Source organism: Miscanthus floridulus, chromosome 19, assembly GCF_019320115.1.
Source record: "Miscanthus floridulus cultivar M001 chromosome 19, ASM1932011v1, whole genome shotgun sequence".
Taxonomy (NCBI): domain Eukaryota; kingdom Viridiplantae; phylum Streptophyta; class Magnoliopsida; order Poales; family Poaceae; genus Miscanthus; species Miscanthus floridulus.
The window spans coordinates 31,976,371-32,004,179 of NC_089598.1; the positions used below are offsets into that span (position 1 = coordinate 31,976,371).

At 45.8% G+C, this 27,809-nt stretch overlaps 2 pseudogenes; one reads left to right on the top strand and one right to left on the bottom strand.

The window, feature by feature from the left end:
- The first annotated feature begins 1,612 nt into the window (after positions 1 to 1,612).
- LOC136525833 (probable fucosyltransferase 8) lies at positions 1,613 to 11,390 on the top strand (annotated as a pseudogene).
- A 923-nt stretch (positions 11,391 to 12,313) lies between these two features.
- On the bottom strand, positions 12,314 to 14,356 carry LOC136525834 (lecithin-cholesterol acyltransferase-like 1; annotated as a pseudogene).
- Between the last annotated feature and the right edge of the window lie 13,453 nt (positions 14,357 to 27,809).

Genomic DNA, 27,809 nt, shown 5'->3' on the forward strand with positions numbered 1-27,809 from the left:
TAAACCGTCGTCTTAGGATAAGAAAAGTTGTAAATCCCCGACGTTTGTTACCTCACCCGATATAGTGAAGATTTGCTGGCTGGTGCCCGTGGTTTTTCCCTTCTTCCTAGGAAGAGTTTTCCACGTTAAAATCTCGTGTCCCCTGTGTTTGATCTACTATTCTTCGTCGTATATATTGCCTATCGTTTCTAACACTAGGTGGACTAACTATATGGATCTCTAGGTTGGATCTATCTTGAATCAACTAATGCTGAAGGAGTTGAGAAGGCGCCGGGGATAGTGGAGGCGGCGGCGAGCTAGTGACGACATCGATGGCTCGACCTGCGGAATAGGTGCAAACCTTTGCACAACGGGTGCAGAAGTTGTAGGTTGGATGTAAGTGCAACCGAAACCTGCATAGTTGGAGACACGAAATTTGGGTATTTATCCGGATGCAGGCTGAAGATAATTTGAGAGAGTGCTAGCATGTATAAGAACCTGTGCGGATAATCAAACAGGAGCAAATTGCACTATGGGAACTCAGATAACAGGTTGTGTACACGACTAATCATACATTCATACTAGTTTTTTATTTTTTAAAAAATATTTTTTAAGAAGTGAGATGTACGGTTATTTTGGGAAATCCAAAATATCAGACCATTATTGTCCTCCTCCTACTGTTTTAATGCTCATTTGCGGGGCTGCCCTCGAGGTCGCGGTTTTCATACGCAAAAGCAATTGACTACTAGTCTACTACACACATACGCCGAATGCATCGTGTCATGTCCTCTATGCATTGACTTCGAATTTCGTTAAACTAATCTCAGAGAGTGTATCTAAGACTGTCATATTATTGGTGCAACCTTAAGTACGTACATGTATAAAAATAACTCAAATAATGTATTGTATCGAATTTTTGTTTTCTATGACTCCTAACATAAAATATTTTTATGTTACAATTGTATCGATGAGAGTGAATCCAAAATGGGAGCATATTCTGTTAGTCTTAGATATTGAGTAAGCTATATCTCCAAGTTCATCCTACCCTTTTCTTTAATTTTGTGCCATATATATCAGCAAACACATCTTACGTGACGCTCGATAAGTTGTTTTCCTTTACACAGGGGAAAATCTTATAGCGTAATCAACAGTGGAGCAATGCAATTGTGTTTTCCGAGGAGGGGCCGGGCCGGTGTCAGCCATATCTTCACCGATATCGCAGCATTGCTGCATTATAATTCAGAAGAGTCAACGACCTCATTAGCTGTGTGCCTGTGTGTTCATCGAGTCAACTCTCGTATTTTCAGGTCCAAATGAGCCAAAACTGCAACTTTACGGCCCTGTCACTCCAACCTCGTACGTACAGAGCACCCTAACCAACCAATACATGTCGTCGCCAAAAAAAAAAAACAATACATGAAGTCCAAATCCAAAACAAGTGCAATTGGTGTAGAATGACATTTGGTGTGGTGACGCCGTGACGGGAGTCACGTATTGCACGACTTCATAATTCGCTAGAGGCAGAGCAACTTCATCAATAGCCCAAAACAGACCCCCTATTGTTTAAAAAAGACGTGCAACTATTCTATTTAAGCGTTGGCACGACAATTCTGATCGTGCACACTGAGAGGTGATGAAGATGGGTGACGCTATAGGCCCGCATAAGCTGGGCGATCCGGTGGCGGAGGCATGGCCGACGGCGAGGGCTGCCAGGCGGTTGGGGAAGGACGGGAGGTGGCGCAAGGCGGGCGCGGTGCTCGTCGCCGCCGGCCTGGTGACGCTGCCCTTCCTCGTGTTTTTGATCAGCAGGCAGGAGAGCGTGTCACGAGCTTGGCAGAGCGCTGCCGCCACGCTGACCATGATGACTGGAGGTACTTCCTCAACAGTCCTCACATCCACGTCACAATTTTTCATGTCTCGCAACTCTCCATGCAGGTTCCTTGGAAGCGTCTGATGCTAGGACGACGACCGGTGGTGCAACCAAGGCCGACGAGCTCCTCGGCGGGCTGCTGGTGCACGGCGGCTTCGACCGCGGCTCGTGCCTGAGCCGGTTCGAATCTGCGCAATATTTCAAGTACTTCCCTTACGCGCCGTCCACGTACCTCCTGCGCAAGCTGCGCGCCTACGAGGCGCGTACAAGAAGTGCGGCCGGCACGCCGCTCTACGTCAAAGTCCGTGGAGCGGCTCGGCGCCGCCGGCGCCGGCACTGGCACGGAGTGCAACTACCTCGTCTGGCTCCCCTACAACGGCTTCGGCAACCGCATGCTGTCCCTGGTCAGCACCTTCCTCTACGCGCTCCTCTCCGACCGCGTCAAGCTCGTGCACGTCCCCGCCGACTTCGCCGACCTGTTCTGCGAGCCGTTCCCGGATGCCACGTGGGTGCTCCCACCGAACTTCCCCATGATAGAAACATTACGGGATCACTATCTATAGATCTAGCATACTAACTGACATATGATGAAGTGTAAACCCTAGAACATGTACTAGTACGGGGAAATAGAGAGAGAGTGGGATGCAGGTGGCAAACCATCGGCCGCCTTCGCAGAAGACGAGCTGGCCATCGCAGTGTTCGGTGGAGACTCAGTGTAGGCACGACGGTGAAAGGCGGCGGTGCAGTGGCGGCGTTGTCCGCGATCGTAGGTGTGGTCCAGTGGCGGCGGCGAACCTCGTGGTGGTGCTTTTCGTCACTGGCTGCGCACCCTCTCTAGATCGGTGTTAGGGTTTTGTGTAGCTCGGTCAACTTCACGAAGAGAGCCACCGACCCCCACCTCTTTTTATAGCGCAGTGTGACGGGGGCCCACCAACCATGTAGGGTTGGGCGCCCTCGATCAGGGCGCGGATCAAGGGCCCAATTAGCCGTTGGAGATCATCTAACATTCTCCCCATTGATCTCACCTTATGACTTAATCTCAACTTACTTTATCTTGTTCCCATTCCACCACAGATCAGTGCATACAGCGTGCCTCATCGTCACGGTCAGTTGCCATTAGATTAAACAGCTACAATGCACCTCTCTGTTTTGAAACAGATTCTCAACTAGGCCCTTATTGTCTAGGAATCATAGGCTTTCCCTTAAACCTATGCCGGCTAAGTGTTCTCTGAACACGCTGGGTGATAAGCCTTTTGTAAACGGATCCGCGAGTATCTTTTCTGTTCTTATATGCTCAAGACTAATTATATGATCCCAGAATTTATCTTTCACAACATAATACTTTATGTCAATATGTTTGGCAGCACCACTTGATTTATTGTTGTGAGCATAACATACTGCTGGATTATTATCGCAGTATAACTTAAGTGGCTTATGTATGTCGTCTACCACTTTCAACCCGGACATGAATTTCTTTAGCCAATTCACATACCCTGTGGCCTCATAACATGCTATAAACCCGACATACATTGTGGACGATGTAGTGACGGTTTGCTTTGAGCTTTTCCACGATATAGCTCCTCCTGCGAGAGTGAATATGTATCCTGACGTGGATTTTCTGTCATCTCCCGCATAATCAGAATCTGTGTACCCCCTATATGCAGGGAATCAGATCTTCTGTACGTTAGCATTAGACCATTCGTACCTTGCAGGTAACGTAAAATTTTCTTTACTAATTTCTAGTGTTCTATTCCTGGATTACTCTGATATCTGCCAAGTAACCCGGTAACAAATGCTAAGTCAGGGCGAGTACACACTTGAGCATACTATAAACATCCGACATCTGAACTATATGGAACCGCTTTCATTTGATCGATCTCATATTGGTTCCTAGGACATTGAAATTCCCCATATCTATCGCCCTTGACTATGGGAGCAGGTGAAGACTTACAATTTTGCATATTGTATTTCTTTTGAACTTTTTCTAAGTATGCCTTTTGTGATAATCCTAAAACCCCATTTTCTCTATCTCGGTGAATCTCTATTCCTAGGACGAACGAAGCTTCACCGAGATCCTTCATATTAAATTTTGAGGATAAGAACTTTATTTCTAGTAGTAGATTAACATCACTGCTAGCGAGCAAGATGTCATCCACATACAAGACTAGAAAAATATATTTCTCATTCTTGAAATTTACGTAAACGCAATTGTCCTATACATTTTCTTGAAACCCAGACTTTCTTATTGTACTATCAAACTTCAAATACCACTGTCTTGAAGCTTGTTTTAATCCGTAAATGGATTTCTTCATGCGGCATCCCATACGTTCTTTTCCTTCCACAACAAAACATTTTGGTTGTGCCATGTAAATATTTTTCTCCAGATCCCCATTTAGAAACACCGTCTTTACATCCATCTGATGTAATTCTAAGTCGTAATGTGCTACAAGTGCCATTATGATTATAAAAGAATCCTTACAAGAGACTGGAGAAAATGTCTCATTGTAATCTATGCCTTCTCTTTGTGTGAAACCTTTCGCCATAAGTCATGCTTTAAACCTTTCTATATCCACTTTGGAGTCATGTTTAGTTTTGTAGACCTATTTACAGACTACTGTCTTGGCTCCTTTAAGAATTGTTTCTAAGTTCCAAATACCGTTGGTTTTCATTGATTTCATTTCATCTTCCATGGCTTCAAGCCACTTGGATGAATGAGCGCTTCTCATGGCTTCTTCAAATGAGGTGGGATCACTCTCCATTTGAAATTTCTCACATTCATAAACTTCGTAATCATTAGGAATGGCTGATCTCCTGACTCTTTACCTTCTAAGAGCCTCGTTAGATGACACTTGTTCTATATGAGGCTGTTGTTGCTCTCCCTCATGTGCGACAACGGGTTCTTAGGGATCCTGAAGGATAGGTTCCTCATATTCATTCATTGTTGCCATAGAAGAACTAACAACATGTGCTGTTACTACAGTGTCTAGCACTGTTGGTACAACAACAACAGGTAGCGTGAAGAATGGCTCCTGAACCATAGGAGTGGACACGTATACCCGCTTCTCTTCAAAACTAATTTCTCGCGGTACCATGCTCCCCCTGATCATATCATCCTCCAAGAAGACAACATGTCTTGTTTATAAAAACTTCGTTTGTCTGTCAGGACAATAGAAGCGATAACCTTTTGACTTTTTTGGATAGCCAATGAAATGACAACTGACTATCTTAGAGTCTAGCTTCCCTATGTTTGGGTTAAATACTTTTGTCTCAGTTGGACAACCCCACACACGTAAATAGTTTAGTGAGGGTTCCTTTCTTGTCCATAACTCATATGGTGTTTTAGGCATCAACTTATTTGGCACTTGATTAAGAATATGAATGGCGATTTTCAACGCCTCTATCCATAAACTTATTGGTAAAGTAGAATAACTTATTATGCTTCTTACCATATCCATTAAGGTACGGTTGCGTCTTTCAGCTACTCCATTCTACTGAGACTCGCCCGATGTAGAATACTGGGCTACTATGCTATTTTCCTATAAGAACCTTGTAAAGGGTCTAGAAACATGGCCATATGAGGTGTGTCGACCGTAGTACTCTTCCCCACGGTCGGACCTTACTACCTTAATCTTTAAGTTGTGTTGATTTTCTACTTCAGCCTTGAATATTTTAAATTTATCCAATGCTTCTGATCTTTTCTTAATTGGATAAATATAGCCAAAACGAGAAGAGTCATCTATGAATGTTATAAATAAATCATAACCATCCACACTCTTCACAGGAAAAGGACCACATATATCTATGTTAACTATTTCTAAAATTCATGTGCTTCGTTTGACATCTTTCTTTATTTTCTTAACATACTTTCCTTTTATGCAATCTATGCATTGTTCTAAATTTGAAAATTCTAAAGGTGGAAGAATTGATTTCTTAATCAATCACTCTATCCCCCCCTCGAAATATGGCCTAAACGACAGTGCCATAATTTTAAAGATACATCATGCACTCTCTTCTGCTTATTTGTTGCATTCATAGACAAAGATGCATTCTCATTCTCAGTACTTACATCATTCATATTCTCATAAAGTGATAATAAATAAAGCTTGTCTTGTCAGAAGGCAAGACCAACACTTATTATTAATCATAATCCTACATTTGCCATTACCAAAATGGCAATCATATCCATTATCATCTAAACGTGAAACACTTATTAAGTTTCTTCGCAAAGAGGGTACATAAAGAATATCTGAAAGCTGTAGTGTAAAACCATCATCTAATTCTAGAGATAGATCTCCAATGGCTTAAACTTCAGCTTCAACTCCATTTGCAATGTTAATTCTTCTTTCTCCTCTTTGTAGGGTCCTTCTCGTACGGAATTCCTGTAATGAATTTACAACATAAATAGTTGTACCTGAATCAATCCACCAAGTAGATTTTGCATAACTTAAATACAATGATTCATCTATGAATATAATGAAATCCTCACCTCTCTTCAGAAGGCTCTTCAGGGAGTCTGGACAGTCCCTCTGGTAGTGTCCATGCTTCTTGCACCATTTACACTGATCTTCTCAACTTGAGCATTATTGTTCTTCAGATGGTGCTTATTCTGAGGGGCTTTTCCTTGAGGTTTGTCATTCTTATTGAAGTTCTTTTTTTGTTGTCCTTCACAAGGTTAGCAGAGTCACCTTGTAAGGATTTTAGCCTCTCCTCTTCCTAAACACACATTGCGATGAGCTTCTCTATATCCCACTTATCGGGCTGCATGTTGTAATTAACAGCAAAGGTTTCATATTCCTTTGGCAAGGAAGCAAAAACAAAATGAATCAGAAACTCATCCTTGAGCCCCAAATCCATTGGCTTCAACTTCGAAGCCGTGTTGCTCATCTTCAGTATGTGCTCTCTGATACCACCACCAGTATATTTCTCATTAAATAATTTCTTGATCAAAGTACTGGCATAAGCCTTTGAAGAAACAGTAAACTGACTCTCCACCTTCTTAAGATACTCTGTGGCGGTATCATAATCTAGGATAGACCCCCTTATAGCATCTAAAATTGTGGACTTAGCCATCATCAAGCACTTACGGTTTGAAATATCCCATTTTTTTGCGTTCGAGATAATATTTCATCCGCACTTCTGTATGATCTCGCTGCCGAGCAGTGAAATCAGCATCAGACTCATTTTCTTCGCTCACCGAGTCCACTGACTCAGTAGGACATGGAAAGGTAAGCGTTAGGTCATTTTCAGACAGCGCAAGTGCTAGTTCATACTTCTCTCGCCATACCCTATAGTTGCCCCCTTCAAGAGGTGGTATGTGCGAGATAAATACCATTGGATTGAGTCCTAAAAAACACCGTCAGAGATAGTGAGAAAATATGACATCATAATTGCATGTTTTAATTTAACGTTGGTCAAAATTAAAACATACAACATTCTTATACACTAATTCTACATCATCGTTGGACAGAAATAGAATTAATGCATGGAAAACTTATGAATAAATATTATAATATTACTATTATCAATGTTGGTCAGAAAAATAACAATATTATAATTTACTAAATAAAAATTCAATTGCTCTTTAAATTAAATTCTCCCGTTGGTTCGAATTTAATTAGAAGATAATAAACTTTAACATTGTAGCGGAAACATGGAAAATTTATTTATCTACTTTTCAGAAGCGTTTTACTGTACTAATCTACTCTCTGAAAAAATTATCCCGTTGGTTCAAATTTTGATAGAGATTTAAACTGGACAAAAAACATCAAAATCTGCTTCTGAAAATAATAAAACAAAAACAAAAAACGTTCCTGTGCAATTTGGACCGAAACTACTAGCGTCGTGCACTGTCGCGGCCCACCTGCAAAATTCGGCCCATGTCGTGCACTGTCGCCGCAACCTGGGCCTGGGCCGGCAAAGCCGCCCATGCGCGCGCCCACCTAGGCCTAATGCTAGCCCATTTGCTCTACACCATCCATCCAGATCCGACGGTCAGGCGCTGTTTTCAGAAGATCAAAACCCCCCTCGCCGGCCGCGTCCCCAAACCCTAAGCTCATTCTTCTCCCTCCTTTCCTCTCTCAGCACAGCAGCGCCCGAGCAAAAGAGCGAGAGCACAGAGAGATGATGGCAACGTTGTCGACCCCCTCGCCGACGTGCGTGCTCCCCAGCGGGTGAGCGCGCCGCCGTCAAGTGGCCTAGCGGCGGCGCCCTTGGCCGGAGCTCGCACGCACCTGACAAGCAATGGCTCGGCCTTCTTCTCATGCGCCGGCAAAGCAGCAACGTGGTGCAGCAGCGAGGTAAGCCGTCTTCCAAAGCCCTTCCCCTTCCCCTTCTTCACTCTGAATGGATTTTCTTTCTCTTCATCTCAGAAATTGTCCGATTTAGAGTTAGGGTTAGGGTTTGAGTACTGTTCTTCTTCCCCGAGCTATGTACGTGGGTTAGAGTTAGGGTTCGAGTTCCTTTTTAAAACCGAGACCCTTTCTTACTCTTTTTCTTCACCCGATTTGGATTTAGGGTTCGATGAACCCTCTATTTAGATTCGAAAATAGATCTATCACCTCCTTCTAAATGCTGCTATTCGGTTTTCTACTCTGATAGGCTAGATCTACGCCTAGTTAGGCGACTGATACCATTGATAGAAATATTATATGATCACTAGTCATAGATCTAGCATACTAACTGACATACGATGAAGTGTAAACCTTAGAACATGTACTAGTACGGGGAAATAGAGAGAGAGTGGGATGCGGGTGGCAAACCATCGGCCACCTTCATAGAAGACGAGCTGGCCATCGCAGTGTTTGGTGGAGACTCAGTGTAGCCACGGCGGTGAAAGGCGGCGGTGCAGTGGTGGCGTTGTCCGCGGTCGTAGGTGCGGTCCAGTGACGGCGGCGAACCTTGTGGTGGCGCTTCCCGTCACTGGCTGCGCATCCTCTCTAGATCGGTGTTAGGGTTTTGTCGGTGAGAACTGTAACTCGGTCAACCTCGTGAAGAGAGCCTCCGGCCCCCATCTCTTTTTATAGCGCAGTGTGACGGTGCTCATCAATCATGTAGGGTTGGGCGCCACGATCAGGGCGTGGATCCAAGGAACCAATTGGGTGGTTGAAGATCATCTAACACCCCATCACCAACCTATCTAACCTCGGGTTGAACCCCGAGCTGTCGTACAAGAACCTCCTCACCACGAAGAAGATCGTCGTGAACGACGACCCGACGAACGCGACGGCGGCGCAGTCGTTCATCCCACCGTGGGTGTTTCTAAACCTGTGCCACGAGCACGACATAGACAAGCTGTTCTACTGCAGCGCTGACCAGCTCGTGCTCGCCAAGGTGAGCTGGCTGCTGGTGTTCAGCAACAAGTACTTCGTGCCGTTGTTGTACTCGATGGGGGAGTTCCACGGCGAGCTCCGCCGGCTGTTCCTGGCGATGGAGAGCGTGTCCCATCTCCTCTCCCGTTACCTGTTTCACGCTACAAACTCTATGTGGGGCCTGGTCACGAGGTACTACAGCTCGTACCTGGCTCAGGCGAACCAGAGGATCGGCATACAGATCAGGATATCTTTGACTTCGGCTAGATCTCGGCCGACGACATGTATAGCCAGATCCTTGCGTGCTCCTGGCAGGAACACATATTGCTAGAAACTGAAGATGAAAACAACCTCATGAAGACGACGACGAACACTAGTGGTTCCGGTGCAGCAGCAGCGGCTGGCTCCACGACCATCTTGATCGCATCTCTGTACGCGGACTACTACGAGTTGCTAAGTCGCGGTACTACGAGCACGCCGCCAAGGGCGGTGTAAGGGTCAGTGTGTTCTAGACTACCCATGCGAAGGTGCAGGTGACCGAACAATGGGGGCACAACCAGAAAGGCGCTCGTGGAGATCTACCTGCTCAGGTTCTCCGAGGTGCTGCTCACGTCGGGGACCTCCACGTTCGGGTACATGAGCGGCAGCCTCGCGGGCCTACGCCCGATGATGCTATACCCTATTGGAACTAGTGGTGACCACCGAGTTCACGATCTTGGAGCTGGCTTATAGCCGGCCCGGCTCGTTACCATGAGCCTGCACTCCCACATGTCTCAGGTCCACCGGAGCTACAACATATAAGGCATTTGACCATCTCAACTTAAAAGACTAGCCTGATAGGTGGGGGCTTCTCCCGCCTTATATGTTGTGCTCTCCCACCATCGCTACACGATGTGGGACTAAACCCCAATAATCTCCCCCTTAGTCACACATCGGGGTGCCCCCGCCATATATGATGCTCAAGATTTTTTATCGGGTTTAGCTTTTCTGACCATGGGCTCCGATACCATTTGTTAGAACCAGTGGTGACCACCGAGTTCACGATCTTGGAGCTGGCTTCCCACATCGTGTAGCGATGGTGGGGGAGCACAACATATAAAGCGGAAGAAGCTCCCACCTATCAGGCTAGTCTTTTGGGTTGAGTAAGGTCCAAGGCCTTATATGTTATAGCTCCGGTGGACCTGGAACCTGTGGGAGCGTAGGCTCGTGGTAACGAGCCAGACCGGCTATAAGCCGGCCCAAGATCTTAAACTCGGTGGTCACCACCGGTTCCAACAATTGGTATCAGAGTCGTCTATAGTAAAAAAAAGCTAAACCCAATAAAAAATCTCGAGCGTCACATATGGTGGGGGCACCTCGATGTGTGACTAAGGGGGGGATTGTTGGAGTTTAGTCCCACATCGTGTAGCGATGATGGGGGAGTACAACATATAAGGCGGAAGAACCCTCACCTATCAGGCTAGTCTTTTGGGTCGAGTAAGGCCCAAAGGCCTTATATGTTGTCAGCTTCAGTGGACCTGGGACCTGTGGGAGTGTAGGCTCGTGGTAACGAGCCGGACCAGCTGTAAGCCAGCTCCAAGACCGTGAACTCGGTGGTCACCACCGGTTCCAACAATTGGTATCGGAGCTCATGGTCAAAAAAAAGCTAAACCCAATAAAAAAATCACGAGCGTCACATATGGCGGGGGCACCCCGATGTGTGACTAAGGGGGAGATTGTTGGGGTTTAGTCCCACATCGAGTAGCGATGGTGGGGGAGCACATATAAGGTGGGAGAACCCTCACCTATCAGGCTAGTCTTTTGGGTTGGGAAGGCCCAATGAACCCTCACCTATCATGCTAGTCTTTTGGGTTGGGAAGGCCCAATGCCTTATATGTTGTAGCTCCGGTGGACCTGAGACCTGTAAGAGCATAGGCTCGTGGTAATGAGCCGGACCGGCTGTAAGACAGCTACAAGATCGTGAACTCAGTGGTCACCACCGGTTCCAACATACCCCACGCGTCAGCATAGGGTTCCCGAGCCACCGTGCGTGCGTATGGTGACCATGGAGCCATGCCAACCACATGGAGTGCCAGGCGAATGCCGTGACCAAGGAGGATCTCGCTCAGCACGTCATGGCCTGCGAGGACGAAGGAGTAGGACTTAAGCTGGCGAACGCCGTGACCAAGGAGGATCTCGCTCAGCACGTCATGGCCTGCGAGGATGAAGGAGTAGGACTTAAGCTGTTTGATTAGGCGTTAATTAGTGTTCCTTCGCTACTACACGTACTACTACGAGTTTGCTGTACTAAAATTTCCTTCATTCACATTAAACCCGTGATTAGAGCATCTCCAAGAGTTTGTCAAATTTTACTTGACAAATCTTATGATTTGCCAACTCCCAAAATTATATGCCAAGTAAAAAAACAATCTATCTCCAAGAGTTTGGCATTTTTGACTTGGTAAAATAAAAAAACCCGTTAACAAAACGAAGAGGCTCGCTAAGCGAACGAAGAGCCCCGCTAAGCGAACGAACAAAGAGCCCCGCTAAGCAAACGAAGAGCCCCGCTAAGAAACGAAGAGCTCCGGATGCCAAGCCGTATACGCGCGCGTATATTTGCGCGCACGGAGGAAAAATTTGCCAAGTTGCTATTGATGCCAATTTGTTTTGCCAAACTGTTGGAGGCTATTTTTTCTTGTTTTGCCAAAATTATATGGATGCCAAGTTGAGATAGCAAACTCTTGGAGATGCTCTTACCTACCTAACGATCGTGTGGGCATTTTCTTAACACACTTGCTAGCACCCGCACGTCTAATCTAAGCGACTAGCATTGGACGGTGCTCCCATACCCACGTCTGGCGCACGCATCGTCCCGCACCCATCCTGCACCGGAGGCCGCGGAGGCTCACGCGTGCGTGGAGATTTCTGAACACCATGTTTGCCAGCGGCTGATCTAGCCAGCTGTTGTGTCATTCAGGTCCATTAACTCTGAAAGTGCAGGTTTGAGTACATGAACTTTTAAGTTGTGCCATTTAGGTCCAAATCTGTCCGTTTAGGGATTAGATCCTACGTGGCAATGCATGACAGCAGCCACCATGTCCATAGGTTATGTGAGCAGCACATGAGGGCCCTTTGCCAATCGTTCTTTTACCGATAGCCCCGTATGCTTTCCATTCCCTCACTCTTCACCCCTTCCTCTCCCTTCCACCTCGATGACCTGTGTGGGCGAGTCGGACCACGCCTTGATCAGGCCCACGAGGCTGGCCAGGTTCACCGTCCCGTCCCCGTTGCCGTAGACCACCTCCTTAGGGTCCTCGTCGAAGCCGCCATCGCCGTACATGAGGCTCTCCACCGTGTGGACGCCGGTGCCCACCAGGCACGTGACGGGCACGCCGGGCTCCGGCAGGGCCTCGACGAGCGGGCATATCCACGCGCGGTATGGCTCCACGCCTTCCTCGAAGCTGATGTCCTGGAGGAACTGTGTCATGTTCTTGGCGGAGTAGGAGCGGTTGTGGCTCAGCGACACCACCAGCGTGGTGTTGCCGAACACCTTGGGCGTCGGCAACAGCCACAGGTTGCCTTCAGCGGTCCGCTGCTCGTCACGGATGAGGGACGTGTCAACGAAGGGCACCCCGAGCGTGTTGCTGGAGGCAAAGGTGAGCATCTCCTGCACTGACCCGCCCCACGGCGTGGAGAGCGTTACGAGGCACCGCACGTGCGCCGCGCGCCACTGCGGCAAGCTGCGCGCCAGCAGCTGCAGCACGAACAGGCCGCCCAGGCTGTGCGCCACCAGGATCGCGGGCCACCCGCCGTTGGCCGCGCATGCCGACTCCACCAGCAGCCTGAGCCGCTGTAGGTACGTGCTGCCCACCTGCGATAGGTGCCCCGGCCCGGCCAGCCCGTACCGGAAGTCATACGGCGCGCCAAACAGGTCGCGGCCCTCCTCGTAGCCGGCCTTCTCCTCCAGCGTGGTATGTACCCCATCAGGAGCCTGCATAGCACGCGTCAAAGTGTTCATCATCACGTCACGTCACCAACGCGTCAACTGTGCGAATGGGAAATGCTTATCGGAGTACTCCTACTTGAGGTTGGGGTCGAGGTAGCGGAGGGTGGAGGTGGAGCCGAAGTCAGAGACCCTGGTCTCGACGCTGCACTGGTACAGAACAAAGCTTTACTCCTGGTGGGGAACCCCCTCTAGTCCCGGTTCCCCACCCGGGAGCAAGCATCCGGGACTAAAGGGAGGTCCTTTAGTCCCGGGTCAGGAACCAGGACTAAAGGTGGGGGACCTTTAGTCCTGGTGGGTAACACTAACCGGGACTAAAGGTCCTCCCAGCTTTAAAAAAAATAATGCCTCCCACCGCTGCGTCCCGTGAGATTCGAACTCAAGACCTCATGCATTGCCTCGTGCGTAGCTTACCACCCCACCTACATAACACATCTGACAAAGGATGGGATGCTTCCCTTTTGAACTAACCCATTGGGGGACCTTTAGTCCCGGTTGGTAACACCAACCGGGACTAAAGGGTCCTTTAGTCTGGGTTGGAGACACCAACCGGGACTAAAGGGTCTATCTTTAGTCCCGGTTGGTGTTACCAACCGGGACTAAAGGTTGGGGACTTTTAGTCCCGGTTGGTGGCTCCAACCAGGAGTAAAGGTCCACCTTTAGTCCCGGTTGGTGTCTCCAACCGGGACTAAAGGTCCCCTGCCACTGTGCCGAGCGCAGTAGCCGTTGGGCGGGGACCTTTAGTCCTGGTTGGAGACACCAACCGGGACTAAAGGTCTCTCTAGTCCCAGGCGCAAAAAATGCCGGGACTAGAGTCCATTTTAACCTCGGATGAAAGGTCTGTTCTCTACTAGTGCCGGGTGCGTTGCGTTAGTCGTCGGCGTTGGCGTCGTAGGAGAGCGTCATCTGCTCGGCGAATCACCTGGTGAGCGGCACGACCAGCACGGAGGGGTCGAACCAGAGGCGGAACCAGCCGCCGCGGCCGCGCACGAGTGGCCACACCCGGCACACCAGGCTGGACGGCTTGTAGTCCTCCGTCAGCCGTGCCTCCAGCTCGTTGCCGCCCGCGCCCGGGATCAGCACCACCGGGTGCCGCTGCTGCTCCACCACAGCGCCAGTCGTCCCGGCGCCTGCCCTCGCCGCCGCCGACACGCACAAGGACGAGCTCAGCGACAGCATGACCACCATCGTTGTCGCCACTACTGGCACGCGGGCCATCCAAAGGCGCCTCCCCATGTCCATGCTCCGACGCTTGGATTTTTGTCTCCGGCCTTTTTGCTTTTGGATCAGGTGGTCACTGCTCTTGTAACTTGTTGTGTGGTGACAACGGTGCTCTCGGAGCCTACTGACTGGCGACGCTACTTGGATCCCTTGAGGCCGCTCAAGAAGGCCCATATGAGGGAGCGGTGACGGTAGTGGTTACGTCGTCCTTGCAGCAGTGGGTAGGAAGGCACACATCTAACCAGAGCGTGCATGTCGGAATCCAGCTCATGTTAGAGTAATTATATCGTGGTTATGTGAGGACAGCGACTAATTCAATGCCCCGATACCGTCACCTGTACGCGGTGCGTGTAGACTTGGAGGGCCCTGCTGTCGCTGGGTCTAGGGCGCAAGGCTATCGCCTGTCGATCACGTGATCCCAGCGGTTGGGAAGCATGTACTGGAGCACGAACCGACTGCCTTTGCTCGCCGGACACGATCGGGCTGCGGACGCGTACCATGTACGTACGTGTGCTTTGCATATAATTGCATAAATCATTGTCGCACGGATGACGGATCCAGTGGAGGGAGAGGAAGGGGTGAAGAGTGAGGGAATGGAAAGCATAGGGGGCTATCGGCAAAAAAATGATTGGCAAAGGGCTCTCATGTGCTGCTCACATGACCTATGGACACGGTGGCTGCTGTCATACATTGCCACGTAGGATCTAATCCCTAAACGGACAAATTTGGACCTAAATGGCACAACTTAAAAAGTTCATGTACTCAAACCTGCACTTTTAGAGTTAATGGACCTGTATGACACAGCACAAAAAGTTGATGGACCTACAGTGCATTTATCTCTTTCCAAAACATAGATACAATGTCCCCATCTCTTTTCATAGTTCACAAATCACAAATCCTACAAATCACAAGCACATATTGTATACGTTTAACTAATCAACTAATTCATCCCTAATTCCCTTGCCTACAACATTACAACTACACAACTACATCAATTGAACTAGTTTGAGGAGAAATTGAACAACAACTAACTACATAAATTAGATTAGAGGGAAGTTAGGGTTATAGATTTAGGGGGAAATTGCTCCAGTGGTATACCTTTGCTAGTTTGCTTCAGCAGCAGGGAGAGGGAGGGAACGCTGGTCGCCGGTGCACAGAGGGAGTTGTGTGGCAGAATCGTCTGAAATAACACACCTTCGGAGGTGCTCGTCTTCCACTAGACACTAAGCACCCCGAAAGTAAGCTACACCAGGCGGTTTCGTCGAGCACACCCCAAGAGAGAACTTGAATCAATCCACGTTTTTCATCCGTAATCCAATAATGAGAACGAGCTTATAATACTTAGTCCATTTCATACAACAGGAGTTCTCAGAAATACATTATTACAATACCAAGTTTAGAGTACGGAATTTAAACAGCGGAATTGAAATAAACATCTAACGATAAGATACAAGGATCCGTCTGTGCCCACTAGAAGAATCCTCCACACAACAGCCACTCTTCAAGCTGCACCTATAATAGGGGTAAATAAACCCTGAGTACACAATATACTCACAAGACTTACCTGACTAGTGGGAATAATTTCCCGACTCCAAAGGATATGATAAGTTTTATGGTTTGCTAGGTTTCTTTTTTGTGAAAAGCATTACTAGTAGTGAATTCTTATGTATGTGTTTTATTAGCAGTCATGATTAGTTCATTAACTAACCATTCTATGTAAGCACATATTCTACTTTCAAGCAAGAGTTGAGCAATCAGATTCATTCATCCCCTTTCATCTTCTAGTTCTTACTACGGTGCTAGATCATAGCCCAGTCATACCATATCACATGATGATTCACGAACCAATGTATCCTAGGTACCCCGAAATACATGCCCTGCTTGTACCCCAGGCATAAGCAAGACCAACCCACCCCTCTCCTATCAAGGGGTCCAGGTCCCCGTCCAATCTTGGACTCCAAGCCCCACTCCTGAGTCCCGGACTCAGTGTGGTGCTTAGACCTCCACCATTCCCGCCTCCAATCAGTTGGTCCGAAAAGAGCCGAAACCCACGACAAGAGAGCAACGAGCCTTCCCGCTCCCATAAGCAAGTATGTGCTCAGGATAATAAGTCCGTGACCTGACTACCATCCACAGTAATGGACGGTCCTTAACCGACACGGACATGGAAAACAATATAACCAAGTTATGCCCCGTTAGCCACGGGACACAACCTATTACTCCCACCAATACCCGTACCATATCTCTGCCCGGTCTCCATTTTATTTCACCATTTTATCATGCGAGTAATAATAATAATCACCTATTGTGAGTAACGGAAGGTTACCCACGCTACCGATAGCCTAAGCATAGCAGCTACTCAACCTATGCTAGTAGGCCTCATAGGTAGGTTTATCTATGCATGTAGTTTCAATATAAATCCTGTAACGTAAATGCACATCACATATATATATCCAGTGATTATTTAAAATAAGGGTTATGCACCGGGGCTTGCCTTGGGCAGGCGGATTGTCAGCTATGCCAGTCCTCAGTGGCTGTGGGGCTTCCTCCTGTATGAGGACCTCCTCATCGTTGTGACAGAACTGCCCAATTTATACAAGATCAAGTATGGCTGTCCGCGCTAATACGTTGATATGCGCATACTTTCACTTATATAAACCTGGTAGTCCGCCGAGTGTCACGAAGGACCTCGGTAAATCAACATCACAACCAAGATCGCATGATTAAGCAAATACACATCATATACGTAGAGTTGCAGCATAAATAATATTACAAACAGTTTCACAAATAATAGTACAAGTTTGGGTTTCAAATACGATTAGTGAAAACAACATAGCTTTCAAAGGATTACATTAATATATGTTCCAAATACATTGCTAGCATAAGTGACATCCTCTGATAAAAGCATATAGATGAGAATAAATATAGAGTCACCAAGCCCATCGGCGGTTAGCCACCATCTTTAGCAGGCCAAGAACTTCACCTGCAACATGGTGGGATAAACCCTGAGTACTCGAATGTACTCAGCTAGACTTACCCATCATAAACTAGAAATAAATTGACTCCAAGGATTATGCAAGGCTATATAAGTGGAGGTAGCTTGACAGCATTTTGCATAAAAAGCGATTAACTTAGTTATACAGTTATAGTTCTGTTATCAAATTAATTATAACTATCCATCTCTAGATTAGCAACTATCCTGTGCCAAACATGTGATACATCATTTTAAGAGCATACAATAGTAACCATAGCAGGTATAGTAATTCCATGTTTATCCGAACCATCATATTCCATAATACAATTACTACGATGTTGGAGCGAGCCAAGTTTCTCACTATTTGGGAGAGACGGCGATTCGAATCGATTTCAACTAGATGGGAATTTATTTCTAACACAAACCCAGGCAGACCAGATCAACGGTCACCTTAGGTCACCTTTGGTACAACTCAAGTACACATTTCGCGGGTTCGCCCAGCGCCGCACAATCAGGGACAACCAACTGCCAGGACGTTCAGGCCCAGCTTGCCCTTGGGCTCACGTCTGGCTCCCTGCACATCCTTACTACCATCCAGAGTGCGCACTCTTATAGAGCGGGGCCTGGCTTGAGTTGAGCTACTTGGCTTCATGGTTGGAATTAGTTATTCGTCCAGCTAAGTGATAGGCATACGTTCAATCTTGTCAGAAGTGCCAACAATGGCACGGTCATTAATCAGCACAGACGAAATCATATGAGTCAACCTGCCATAGACTCCGCCCGGCCTCTATTTACATTACCCCATGGTTCTTTTCCACGAGAGCAAATATAGCCAACCATACTTCAGTATCCACCTATATCTCGCAGGTGATAGGAAATCACCCGTCTTCTACCGGTCTAAGCATGGCTAAGCATATATTTGGTCCTGGACCTACATAGGGTTAAACGTGTATTTCTGGACAAGAAAATTTATATGCATCAAGTGGTTCCAATCAACTCTTATAACCTAATGCATCAAACATAAAGAACTCAAGTGATATTTGTAAAAACATTAGAGGCTTAGAATGCTCCGGGGCTTGCCTGTGATCCAACACTAGGTTAGTGTTTATTAGATGACACTCGCTTGGCGAGCATCTTCCGTCCTAACACTTGTCCAGTCCTTCCACCTTCGGGATAGGTCCACCATACACCGTCTTCGGGTTCGGCTCCAACATCATGGCCTTCACGTGGTTCATCTAGCGTACCTAGATGAAATGCAAGATGCAAGTGCATGAATATAAAGAATGGTAATATGAGATGCATCACATAAAAGCATTCAAGACAAACACAAGATCATGCAAGACATAGACACCTAGAGTTATTTAACTAAACATCACACAACCTATTATAAAGGGATAGCAAGCATATTAGGTATGGCACATAAGTGAACTTAAATTCAGATATTGCACCCATGCATTGATCAAGAACTAACCAACGTGTTTAGCAAAAACAAGAGCAAGCTAAAGCAATCACTTATCACATGTATAGAAATCTGGACAGCCACACAGTAGTCACTTGTTTTATCCATAACTGGAGATCCAGACATCCAAAGAAGGTGATTTTAGACTTTATAGAAAGATTATTAAATTATCTAAAACATGTTTATTAACATCACAAAGTGATTCCTTAATTAACAAGGTCAATCAAGCACAATTGAGCACCTCTGTCCAGACTTGGACAGATTCTACCATGCAACTTCACAAGCTTATAACGGGAGATTTAGACCACCAAAAGGAGTGATATTTAACAATTTAGAAAGCTCATGAAAATCACTACACTTCTTCTATTATCTCCAAGACATGATTCAAATCTTAATTGGGTCAAACAACAAAATCATTCAGATCTATACAGAGAGCATGCAAAACCTGATAGGGAAATTATAAAATCTGAAGCTCCTAAATTATCAGGCCTATGGTCATGAAAATTTAACACAAGCTATATTATGAAGTTACCTAAAACTTTGGTATTCACCACAACCACATCAAACATCATTTACACCATAAAAATAATTGCACAAGCAAAACTGCACCTGCAGCCCAACAGCAGTGGTACAGAAAACTGATAGGAAGTTCAGAGAAGCATAACTTGAGTTCTAGACATCCAACAAACATAAATCATAACGTTTTGAAAAGCTTATAGAGTTACCTACATCTTTATTATTATCATCTTAAGATTATTCTATAGATAACAAGGTCAATTAATCCAATGAATGCATCTCTGTCTAAAACATGGACAGAAACTGATATGCCACTTTAAACAGATATAACTGAAGTTCTACATGTCCAATAAATGTGGTTCTAGACTTTTTAGAAAGATTAAAAAATTCTAAACAACTTTGTTATAAATACCTAAAGCTAATTATACTATTAAGAAGGCCCCACGGTGCCAATAAGAAACCCTCTCTGGGTTTGGGCAGAAACAGCTACAGAGATTTAAGCAAGTATAACTCAAGATCTACTTCACCAAAAATCATTATATTTAGCTTTTTGAAAAGCTTAATAAAAGTACTACAATTCATGTATTGTAATCAAGTAATTATTAATAACTTAACTAAGCCAATTAATTCAAACATGCAGACCTATTCAGAATAGGAGCAAAGCAACACAGGGCATTTGTTATGTTTATAACTCTTAAACCATCAAACCTAAACTCCTGAAATTTTTACCATACATCAACCATCACCTTATTAGCACTCCATAAAAATTTCACATTTATTTGAGCACAACAACAGCAGTTATGAAAAAGACAAGACACAACTAGCATTAAAACCTAACTGCATAAATCTATTTTTACAGAAAAATATTTAAACTAAAACATGCCGTATTATAGATCTAATGCATATATAATTTTGCAAGGATTCCAAAAAGTCTTCATTTGCTATTTTATGATTTTTCTACTAATTATTACGATTTTCCAAAGTTCAGCACAGAAATCTACAAAAGAAAAGATTAAACCAAAAAAGGAAAATACTTTTGCATTCGGAACCCTAGAGATATCAGAAACGAACTAAGCCCATATCTGTAAATATATGTGTCTGGCATTTATGCAAAGTGAACACATGAAAAAGCTTCTATTTCCGATTTACTCCCTCTTCTTCTTCCTCTCGACGCTGGACGCAGGGAATCGACGGCTATGGCCGGTCAGGTCACCGGGGAGGTGGCCGAGCTGTTCGTCGGGGAGGAGTAGGCCAAGGTTGAGGTGCTCCGGTCGATGAGGTGTGCTGGAAGCCAGCCTGATGATGGCGTGGCTAGGCCACGGCTGGCCGGGCTCAGCACCTCCTAGCTACGGCCGACCAGGCTCGGTGCAGGGGACGGCCAGGCGCGACGAGGCGAGGCCGCAGTGGCTGGCTGCGGTCCTGCTATGGCCAGTAGCGACGGGCAGAGCAGCTGGAGGAAGGAGGAGGAGAGGAGCAGGGTGACTATCGAGCTTGCTGAAGAACGAAGAAGCATCAGACGATACATCCGGATGGCCTGCTGGGTTGGTACATGCTCCTAGCGGCGGATGGGGAAAGGAGAGGGAGAGAGTGGAGAGGAGGGTGCTGTTCCCATTACTTGAGCAGGGCAAAGTGGCAAGCTGGCGGTCATGCAAGCAGCGAGGGCGAGCGAGGGCAACACGCGGCCTACAGCGCCTGTGCACGGTCGGTTCTGTTTGAACAGCTTCAAAACTCAATTCTACCTCAAAAATGCGACTGAACATCAATATTTGTCCCTTCGTAACTCCTAATCCGTTTAGTTCTGGCACAAAATGTAGTAACAAAAGTTGTATAGCTACGCTAGATCTCCAACTTTGTTTAAAGGATCAAAGTCTAATTCGGTCTGGTTGGAGAGATGCAAGGTTCCAAAGTGGGGTTCACGAAACTTGAAAACTGAATATTTCAGTTCCAACACTTAGCCGATTTTTGGAGCTTCAAAACAACACTGAGTTGATTCTTGAAATCCTTAATCGAGACAATTAGAAGTCGAATCAAGCCTTGATCCAAAAATAAAGTTTGTTCTACATAACATGGACTACAACTTTTATTTAGGTTCCACTACCATGCAAACATTCTAAGCCGTAGTTCAAACCATGTCAAAGCAGCATCACGATAAAGCTTAAATTACCCTTTTTGATCTATTGGAGCATTTTCTAGCCACTTGCTCAACATGAACCCTTCATAACTTTTGTTCATGAGTGTAAGTAGAGGTGTTTGAGCAAGATTGCAATGTTTGTTTGTCATCACATGTTCTCATTCACCTAATATTGCAATTCAGTTAAGGACATAACTTGTCATTTCCTATGACTTATCGATTCCAAACTTCACGAAACTTTTCCAATCATCCATGTGGGTGGAAATTGATGTGAGGCACATGAAAGAAGCACCCTCAACATTACTCAGGTGTATATCTGAAAAGGCCAATATGCGAGCAAAGGTGTGTTGCCCAAGTTTAAGTTGGAGCTCACTCTTGTAGATTTGATCTTGACACCTTCATCCCACTTAACCTGCCCTGTTTGAGCTCAAACTCATTGCTTAACTGGTGACAAACACCTAGGGTGTTACAATCGTACTCCTCGATCACTTCCTCGTACTCCTACTTTCCGGCGGTCACAAACTCCACCAACTTGTTCTCTACATGCATGCAATGATGATGCAACACTTAGTATTTTAGCAACAGCAACTCTTAAAATAAGAATACACATGCTAAGCTACTAAGAAAGCTCTAATGACTAAGATACTAAGCTAATCATTATCTCTACCAAATAGATTTTAAGCTCACCCTACAAGTGCTTACCTTTTATAAACCAATATCATGCCATTATTCCTTTAGCCTTAATGGGTATTTAGCTACCTATTAAGCAGTCTATTCTAGGGCTACAAAAATTACAGTGAGCACATAATCATACAATGAAGCTACTATAAAAATTTTAGAATTTTTTCTATCACCAATCTACCACAAGAATTCCAACAATTATTAATCGAAATAATACTAAGCATCTCAACTATTTTAATGCTCCTTAGCATCCACACAGATATATATGAACTAACTGTACTCATAGGTAGACGATATTTTTAGGAACCCAACAAAATTAGTTTCACAATTTTTAGATATATATATATATCATTTTATATTAATTATCAAAGTTCAACTCAGAAATAAAAATGAAAAGCTATTTCTATTTTCCATGAAAAAGATACCCGAATCCGGCCCAATGCGGCCCATGTGGGGCGCGGTCCATGCGCGGAGGCAGCCCATGGCGGGGAGCCCTCCGCGCGCTGGCACTCTTGCAAAAATGCCCTCGCGTTATCAGACAATAGCGCAAACGCTACACGTACTATTTCTATAGACATCGACTTTGCAACGGAGCCCTCATATCTTTTCACCTTTGCACCGAAGAGGTCCCCAAGACGCCCCCGCGCTCGTCGGCATGGCAGACGGTGGCGCTAGGCGGTACGCCGGCCACTTGAGGCTCGCACTGACCCCACTAACGATCCGAACCCTATCTACAACCCTAACGCCTACCCTAAGCGGTGATACGGAGCAACAGGGCGCACTAGAGCGAGCTGCCACCGCACACGATCACCCACGATGGCGTCACGGTCATCCCGGCAAACTACAGCGCTAACAGGATGGTAGAGATAGGGGATAAGCACTAGGGGCACACTACGAACCCGGCCAAAGTGGTGGTTCGGACGGCGACTACCTGAGCAGGGTTGGCCACGTGCGCGCGACGAGCACGGTGACGAGCCACGGCGGACATGGCCATGTCAGCGGCGGCGGGGAGGCGATATCGCTTCCACTGGCATGCACACAGTGGAGAGGGAGCCAAGGCGAGCTAGTGGTGCAGAGGAATTTACGCGAGGTGAAGTGGTGGAGGCTGGCCATGGTGCGGGCGGTGATGGGTTTTAACGACGCGGTGGCGGGGCAAAGCTCCAAAATTGAGGCTCAGCTGAGCCGCAATGTGACTAGGGAAGGGATGTGAGGGCGGAGGCACGGACAAGAGGGATTGATGAGAGGTGACCCCTCACAGCTGCGGCGCCGGTACGATTCGACGGCGGCAGGGAGACGAGAACAGAGAGAGGGAGAGAGGGAGCGATGGGGGAGGGGCAGCCATCGACTCAGCAAGGGCATGCCTTGGCAGGACGCGGTTGGCTTGACCGGCGCAGCCTGCGGCCAGGCACTAGCTGATAGACATGCACGCTCGCGACCAGCGTGGCCCGCGGGCCACAGTGCCATTAATGGCAAGGCGATGGCTACACGACCATGTGCGCGCAACGTCAAGGCGGGCCAGCGGCGCAGCGTAGCAGCAAGCGCGCAGCATGGTGATGCGACGGTGGCGGCAGCGGCATCATCAGGGCGCGAGCGCGGAGGTAGCAGCAGCTCCCGCGACAGCCATGGTGGCAGGGGCCGTCGGGCGTAGAGCGGACCGACGGCCTAGCGGTGCGGCCAAGCCGCGGCAAGGCCACGGCAGCCATGGCCTGCCGGTGCGTGGCCATGTGCAGGACGCGCACGGCGCCAGACAGCACAAAGTTGTGACGTGCTTGAATTTTAAAGCGCTGATCACTACCAAACCGTTGCTCCTAAACCTAAACCGGCTTCACTACACTCAAGATGGCATATGGAACTACTAAATCGAATCATAGCACTACACCACTCCTTAACCCAATCTCTCCAAATAAATTGCTAAACATAGCAGCATCTAGCTGTCCACAGACTTAGAAATTTTCTAAGCGTTTGAGCTAATCTTAATTTCATATTGCATTTCTAAGCTACTGAAAATATTACTTAGCTATATTCTTTTCTAACAGCAAGTATTGCATTGTCATCTGCAAAGTTTACACTTTCAACTTTATTTAAGCATCACACACATGTTCTATAGTATTTTTGCTTAATAAAAATTGGTTTTAAACCCTACTTGATATACATGAACCATCGAACTAATTTTTGTTTAGTATTTTTATTGATTATTTTGAGTTACAGAAATTGATCTACACTTCACCACATGTATTAACACACAAGTATGATGCTCATGACATGTTTTAGTAGATGATTAACGGGATAACACCGAGGGTGTTACAAGGTGGCCAGTGGGTGGGGGACACGACACTTGGCGCGGTGGCGCCTCCAGCCTTCGGCCACGCACATGGCGGTCGTGGTGCCACGCAGCTGTGGTAGCCGACAGAGGTGGCCGAGCGGCCGAGGGGTAAGGCGGTGGCCTGGTGGCATCGGTGACTGCGCCAACTTGACCATGGCGCTGAGCCGCCGATGGGATGATGGGCGATGCCAACGCGGAGAGCAGACAGGTGGTGCTAGGTTCAAATTTTCTTTTTCTATAGAGCTGTATGTCTCTTGTTGGGCTGGGCTTAGGGTATGCCTTGCCATACCTGGACAGCCCATTAGATCCACCTATGAAATGAACATTTGCAACATACATCTAAAACAGATGAAACACTTGAAACATACACATATAGCCATAGCAATATGTGCACGATCTACTTTTGAAACATCTAGATAAAACATTTGCAATATACGTCTAAAACAAATAAAACACTTGAAACATGCATGTATAGCCATCGCAACATGTGCAACACTAAAATCTATTTTTGAAACATCAAGATGAAACATTGCAACATAAATCTAAAACACCTGAAACACTTGAAACATATGCTTGCAACATTAGTATTTTGTCATGCAACATGTGCAACATCCCGATCTACTTCTGCAATATCCCGATCTATATTTGCAACATCGATATAAAGCACTTGCAACATACTTCTGAAACACCTGAAAACACTTGAAAAACGTTTGCAACATGCTCTTTCAGTGCAAACATCTCCTTGCTGCTTTGCAAATGGAGGCTCGTTGGCGCATGGAGGTCACCAGTGTGCTCGCCAGCGGTGTAGAGCTCGCAGGCAACACGGAGTTGGGGCAGCGGACAGAGGGCAGGTGTGGGGGCAGCACGGGCAGCGATGCACACAGAGGGCGGGTGGGTGACGCGTGGAGGTCACAGGTGAGTTCACCGGCAGCACAGAGCTCGTCGGCAACGCGAAGCTAGGCAGCGACGCATGGAGGGCCAGGTGGGGGCGGCACGGGCAGCGGCGACACAGAGGGCGGGTGGGCGCGACGCGGGTGACACGGAGAGTGGGTGCAGCGTGCGGACGTCGGACTCTCGGGTTGGAGCGTTTCTGTTTTTTTACTAAATATATAAATAAACTAGATATGTGCCCGTTCGTTGCACCGGGTTTTGAATTTTGTTGCTCGTAGCATAGACGAACATATTAAGAAATATACAAATCTTGTTGGATAGAAAATCTGGTTTCATGATCTTCGTCACCTATATCATGTAGTTTAATTAAGCTGATTTGATCGTAAAAGAACACGCCAAATGTATTATCATGATCAAGGATGATTATGTTGTTATGTTGCAATATTTAGTTATAGCTACTTGGTCAAGTGGGAAAAAATAAAAAATTTAAGTTGTATAAATAATAATAAGCATCCTTTCATCGTGCTCAAATCATCCAAATCAACATTGACTGAAATTGTATTATTTATAAACCTCATCTGAGTGTCATTGGATCCTTAATCTCTTTATTTATGTACCGTTCTTGTTGAAGAATCTTCTCCCCATCTTTATCCCTAGTTTAGATTAGTAAACTGTGTAAGGAGCTATGGACGTGTATATACAAACGTACAAACCTACGGTGTGTGAAGAATCTAACGCCTGTGCTCGGCCGGCCTCACATGCTCCCAGACGTTGATGAGATGGCGCTGCCGAAGACCTGCGCTCGTAGCAGTGGAGGCTCCGGAACTCCGGGCTGCAGATGAGGCTACACCGCTACGGTGGTGATTTGAGAGCGCCATGCATGCTGCGGATGAGGCTGTTGGAATGTGATCGGTGATGCAAATTAAAGTTCTTAAACATGCGGTTAATACTGACCAACGTTGTTTTAACTTCATGCTTTAAGTACATCTTATATACAGCTTACTAATTGAGATATTATTTTGGTTCAAATTTTTTTTCAGTAAATTATGCAGACTATATAAGTACCATAGAACCTCTAAGTTGCACTAATTTTTCTACTTGGAATAATCAGGTACATGCCATTCTTAAGGAGTTGGACCTTGATTATGTGCTTAATGAGGAAAAACCACATGCTTCTTCTCCTATTTACGATTACTATATTGAGAGGATGAAGGAGTACACTCCTAAATTAGAAAAATGGGAGAAATCCGATAGGATTGCAAAAATGATCATAAGATACTCAATCTCTTTTGATATGAGGAGTTTTTTCCCCTACTGAAAAGGATAACAGGGAATTAAGTGCTAAGGAGCTTCACAACTCCATAAAAGCACATTTTAGAAATGTTTTCCTCTTTGATAACTTAATTAATTCCCATTATGATGGGATAGGTGGCCTAGGTAACCACGTTAAAAGCTTGTTTGATATGGCTTATGAATTGAAGGCACTTGGATTACATGTGTATGATGAGTTTATGGTAAATTGCCTTATGAGTTCTATGTCAGAAAACCATGCCAAACATGCTCAAAATGATAAGTTTCCAACAGTCAGCAAATTTTGCAAGTTACCAAATTGATGATAAGTATAAGAATGGCTTCAAAAGGTAGGTAACTTAAGTTGTCTCATAAGTTTTACTTAAGATATTTTCCCAACATATGGTGGATTAATTAAGGTGCAATAATGCATATCTTAACTTCTCCTCAGGTCTTGCCAAACCAGGGGAGCAAGGGGAGCAAAGTCTAAGGAGCTGTAACACCCCAGGTGTTTGCTGTAACACCTCTGGTGTTTTGACCTAACACTAAAACTTGCCATGTCATCATGAGCATTTCAAAGCATTCTTAAAGTAGAAAATTTTGAATGCATTCACTAAATAAGCCTAATTGCATAATGTTGTAATTTCATGTGATGTGTTTCAAAACCCTAAATAAAGATCATGACCACAAGGGTCAAATTTCACGTGATCATGTGAGGCCATGTGTCATTTGACTCAAATAACCCTAATGGGCCATGTTACTGGTCAAACATCAAAGTTAAAGTAAAAGGAAGACAAATCAAATTTGAATTCAAATTCAAATTATAAAAGTCCTTTTTGCCCCTTTTGACTAATTCAAAATCCATGTGGAATTTGGGGTTGAGGCAAAAAGCAAAGTTGAAGCTTATTTTATAAGGATCAACTTTGGTATTCAAAGTTTTTAAAGTTTACATATAAAATTTGGAGTAATTTTGAAATGATTCAAATGCACCCCAAATTTAAATTTCAAAATGGAGCCAGAATTTGAAAATGTTCATTAAAACAAAGTTGTAGAGTTTGAAAAGTTGAGCAACTTTCATTTTTGGAGATTTTCAACTTCTTTAGAAAAATTGGGAGTAATTTGCAAAATTAACGCAGTGGCAATTCTGTAAATACTTCAAAATTTGAAAAGCAGCCGGCGCCACCT